Source organism: Cibotium barometz, chromosome 19 (assembly GCF_041138505.1).
Source record: "Cibotium barometz isolate CiBa-2024 chromosome 19, ASM4113850v1, whole genome shotgun sequence".
Taxonomy (NCBI): Eukaryota; Viridiplantae; Streptophyta; class Polypodiopsida; order Cyatheales; family Cibotiaceae; genus Cibotium; species Cibotium barometz.
This window is the reverse complement of record NC_141064.1, coordinates 57,612,356-57,617,953: the sequence shown is the minus strand read 5'-3', so window position 1 is coordinate 57,617,953 and position 5,598 is coordinate 57,612,356. Positions and strand designations below refer to the sequence as shown.

General features: G+C 41.5%; 1 pseudogene; it reads right to left on the bottom strand.

Moving 5' to 3' along the window:
• Positions 1 to 537: 537 nt before the first annotated feature.
• LOC147628784 (uncharacterized) lies at positions 538 to 5,293 on the bottom strand (annotated as a pseudogene).
• Between the last annotated feature and the right edge of the window lie 305 nt (positions 5,294 to 5,598).

The window sequence follows — 5,598 nt, the reverse complement described above, 5'->3', positions numbered from 1 at the left end:
GGTACGTGGTACATAAATTGATACTTTGAAATCACGTGCTTTGAAACTTCATGGTTTGGATCTTTAAGCTTGAAAGTTAGCTTGAGTTGATACGTATCATACAATCAGGGACCCCTGCAAAAATATGAAAATCAAAAGCTTGTTAATATTAGAGCCTAGCATAGAAAAACAGTCACTGGAACTGTGATAAAGTTTTTGATTTGTCTCTATCTAGCTTTCCAAGAGCTTTTGAGAAATTGGTGATGCTTGCCAATCTTTTGCTTCTTTTGATGTGTTACATCGTGGGCTCGCCTCTTTTCTTGTTTAGGATTTGTTTTGTTTTAAAACATACAGATAAATAAATAACGTTCTAGCTTCTCGCACATACTTAGGCTAATTAACTTACTGAATGACAAATAGTTAATTGTTTGACAATAGACAAATTCAGCGATGCAACGAGAACATATGTCAATATATATCATCAACAAACATATGTACATGTGTCTACAGTGTGTGGTGATCAATCCTCTCATATACAAAACAGATCACTAAGTATCACTAAGTATCACTACGTGAGCCATCACTATATGAGTCACTACTATCAGACTCGGAATCATCATCAACATTAGCACTCCCACCACCCGTGCCCCCAACCACAACACCACCATCACCACCGCCACCACCCGTGTCCCCACCTGGGATCATGCCTCCGCCGCCTGCCTTAGACTCTCGTCGTTGCCCCTCGGCCTCCTGTCGAGCCACCTCTGTCATGTCCTCCTCGCCATGTTGCTCCTGCATTACTTAGTGAAATCAAATAAGAATATATTACAATTAATATGAAAATAAACCACAAAACAAATCAGTGATACCCACAAGTGGATCAGGCGTGTCCGAAAGTGTCGCTTGAAAGCGCGGTACCCGTAGTAGTATGTAGCATACTCCATCTCCTGCACCGTAGGTGCACGACCATAGTCTTTGGTCTGCATCAAGATAGAACCAAAGACATTGATTTCTTCATTCAATAATAGTATCTTTGAAAGTTAAAATTAGAACGATTTATACTCACAAATGTGGCCACAAATCCGTCTTGACCCATCCGGCCTAGTCTAGATGTGTGACCAACTTGTAGTCTCTTTCGTGTTGCCGACTATGTAAATTTCATTAAACAAAATGACATAGATTAGAGAATATTTAGAATCAATCTATCAAAGGTCAAATTAATTCTAATATACATTAGCAAAGACACGCACCTTCTGCTGAGGAAAAGTGATGTGTAGGCGTCTCTCCTTGCAGAAGTATTGCCATGTCTCCATGCACATATCAGCCCTCCTCTTGAAAGACACAACGCGGCTACAAGAAATGACTTAAAGGATCAAAACTCAAAGCCCAATCTATGGACACTTTATGATGAAACTCGACGTGAGACAACCTACGACGAGCCTGCCCCATGGGTGCTCAAGACAGAAGAGCTGTAGACTATCAACAGGAAGATTCAGTCAATTTGTACGCCTACAGGATATGCTCTAGATGACAAGAGCTTGTCTGGTTTAAAAACACAATTTGTACGCCTACAGGATATGGAGCATCTTGTCGAAACATGTTCACTCTAGATGACAAGAGCTTGTCTGGTGGTTTAAAAACACACGATTGGCACAATTTTGTGAAGGTAAATCTATTCACATCTTTGAAAGTATTTATTTTCTTGCATGTTTGTTGATCGGATTAATCATGTATGTAGCATATTCTACCCCTTGTTATTGATGGATGTACTACAAGAGGAGTCCGAGATGTGATTTATCGCCTTGGATCGCTTGCAAGGTATTTATCGCTCATTAATTTTTAGTATAAAATTTTATTTCATATCTTCTTTATTCAATAACATCTCTAATATCTTCTTTCTTTTACTGATGGATTACATCTAAAGAGATTGCCAAAGGGTCAATTCCACAAAAGAAGCGTGAATGTATAGAGCTTCTTTGTTTAATGGAAAAGGAATTTCCAACCTCCTTTTTTGATATCCAGGTTCATCTTCTAATCCATCTAGTAGACGAGATAGAGCTTGCCGGTATTGTCAGCACTCGATGGATGTTTTGGGTCGAGAGGTTTATGGGAGTATTGAAAGGTTATGTACATCAAAAAGCAAGACCAGAGGGTTCTATGGCGGAGGGATGGATGCTTGAAGAATGCATGTATTACGTTTGTGAATACCTTGAGAAAACCGATTCTGAAGCTCCACACGTATGGACAAATGAGTCATCTTCTACCATGTATGACGAGGTATTGTCCGGTAAGGGAGTCCCTTTTCGACTTGAGATCCAAGATAAATTGGATATTTCTACTTTCATTGTCTATAATAGCAAATGCATGCAATAATTCGTTGATGAGTATGAGGAGGAACTTGCAAGCAAACGAGTTGGTAGACGTAAAAAGAGATCCAGACATCAAACCAATGTAAATAACGACGGGGACGTACCTACTTTCATGGATTGGTTATACACCCGTATGCAACGTGCGGTTAATGATGATGAGCCAATCTCTACGGAACAAAGAGAGTTTATGATCGGGTGTGAAAAACAGGTAACTTGTTTGGTTTTGAAAACTCTGAACTAAACAAATGAATCTCAAATTTTTTTTAATAATTTATGTTTTGGTGTAGGCTTGAATGTATACCAACATGTGGGCTTATGGACAATATCTTCGGATAAAATCTATTGACGACTTACGTCTAACTCAAGATTCTTGCGTTGTTGCCTCTTTTAAGCAATGATCACGTGCAAGTTCAAGAGACACAAATCTTATCGACAGTGAACTTGGTTATGTGGGAACCATAGTCGGCATTTATGAAGTATCATATCGTATCTTCAAGCAGGTAAATGAGATCTCTCTTCATGCAACAATAACATGTAGATTTCTTAAAGCTATACATAATTCTAAAGTTTTGATTCATGTATTTTGACAGGTGGTTTTGAAGGTGGATTGGTTTCGTGCCGGGTATAAAGGCAATAATGCCACAATGAAAAGAGAACCGTCCGGATTTTGGTCCGTCGACTCCTCAAAGTTATTACGTGCAACAAAAGAGCCTTACATTCTGCCAACTCATGTTGAACAAGCATTCTTTTACAAGAATACAGATGCTCATCCATGGTGGCAAGTTGTGCATGTCCAACCTAGAGGTTGACACTTGTTTGATAGCGTTGACTTTGAAACAGTGGATCAAGATGATTTGATTACATCCTCGAATCTAGACACATCGACGTCAGAGAGGTGTAGAATTCTTCTATCCGTCGATCATGATGACATTGCAGGTGATGAGAACGACAATGATCCAGACTCTGACACTACAGACACCGAAGAGGAGGAAACAATGGATGTCGAGCCTACGGAGGAAATGAACGTGAACACAAATTTAACGATCGAGGAGTTCGAAGAAGTCAAGGATAATGAAGATGAAATTTTATTGACGGTTTATCTCAGAGATGATGATGAGGACCATTAGTCTTACGTATCAACTCACGGATCAGCCTATGTTCGGTAAGATTTAATCTCAAAATCATTCATTGTGAAGTCTTGTTTTTTATTTTTTTATAAACTTACTAACAAGGGTGGGTGGTGGGGAGTCTCGTGGTGATAGCCTCATATGGCTAGTGTCGGGGTTCGATTCCCCTCAGACTCGTTTTTCTTGCTCTAGCTGTGGGGTAATTTTAGCTCCAAGTTCAATGAAAGAAAGTTCGTATCGGGAATCGATTCCCCTCCTCTACCAAGGCTTCTATCTTGCGTTTCAAACCCAGTATCAGCATCTCAACCTTCAGTACCCGCAATCCAGCAAGATTCCCTGGATCGACTTGGCCTAGCAGTAGACCATCGAAGCCAGCAGTCTTCTAGCATTTCATGGCAGTAGTTCCAGCAGCACCCTTAGTTACTACCCGCAGTACCCTTAACCGCAACACACCCCATGCTGCCCATTGGTATCAGAGCTCTCTAGTGGTAACTTTTTGGTCTCATAGGTCATTTTGGCCTTTTGAAGACATAAATATAGCATTTCATTTTGTTTCATTTCTCTGTCTCTGTGCATTGTCGCGTCGATGACTCAGGAGTTTACACATTTGTTTCAGCAACCACTTCCGACTCCATCCTGCCCAAACTCCGTCTCCAGTGTGTTGATGACATATTTCTTGTCATCCTCGAGTTGATCGCTGTATTGCAAAATAAAGTCAGTTAGTAATTCAAATAAAAAACTGTAATTCATATTCTTTATGTTAAATAATACTTACTGCCATGGTATATGAACTTGCTGTAGATATGACATGCAAAGATCTCTCATCTGTCGTCTTAAGGCGACGCCGGCTCCGACCTGAAGGATACCCCCGTCAGGTGTGATGTCGCATGTGACACCCAAAGTCCCACTGCACGTGCGCATCGGCACTGGTGGGGGCACTAGTGATGTGGTACTCTGCCCCGCTGATGCCTATGCGCAATACAGACATACGATGTATTGAGATGTGAGTTTGTAAAAAATACTTGATATTTAATCCGTAATCGCCATAAAAGATATACCTACAGGAGGAACGGCCACTACCCTGTGAATCAGGTGTCACCTGAGTACTAGGAGGTACATCAAGAGTAAGCCGCTCTCTCATGATGTGATGTAACTGGGATAGGATTCCTAAGCAAACAAAGACATCAAAAGGATATATATATTAAGAATTCTATATGTAAAAAATGGATGACATTACTATTTTATCAATCAAGAAGCTTACCGATGCGCAGTAGTATGTGCATGCCAAGACGTCTCCACTCTTGCATGTGGCTGCTGGGAGGATGTACCCTCTCCAAGTCGTACGGGCATACTGAATCTCCCAAGAATCTCAATCGCGCCATCTAAACCCGCATCATCCATCTCCACATAATCTATCATGGCCTCTGACAGTGTATCTCCAGAAAGTCCAGTGCCTCGTAGCAAAGACTTGATGATCGCCAACTTCACTTTACGGCGTGGTCACTCATCGTATCTATATATTTAAAACAACTATATGTCAGACTAGAGATACATTGCTAGAGAAGAGATCAATACATTGTTAGAGAGGAGCTCAATACATTGTTGGAGAGGAGCTCAGTCGGGACAAGGCTCATATTGGCAGCTGACCATAAGAGAGCGAAGGGCTAAAAGATTACCCACATCTTTTTCGAGCAACATGTTCTCTATTATTGATGTTAGATATGGTTATTCAAAAGCTGTTGACCCAGGTGATGGCCTATTGGATACCTCTCCTGAATGCCAGGTATACGGGAAGGGCATGGAGACAAGGAGCCGCATGCTGAATAAACCACATGTGGGACAAACACCGATGGAAAAGACCACTCGCAGGAGTTGCAACCAACAAGAGGACTTCATCGTTTTGATGGGGAGTGTGGTGCAGGAGAAACTGCATGCGGGAGAAAATATGGAGGAGTAATTGGCTGCCACCAGGAACCACACTCATGAGAGTGAATGGGCTGGGGTCTACTCTGGAAGAGGACAAGACCGAACAAGAGGTCAAGGGAATACCTGGGCCTCAATACGGGGCACGCAGGGGGCGCAACCTGGGGACACAGAGGGAACTTCCCTGCAGAAAACAAATT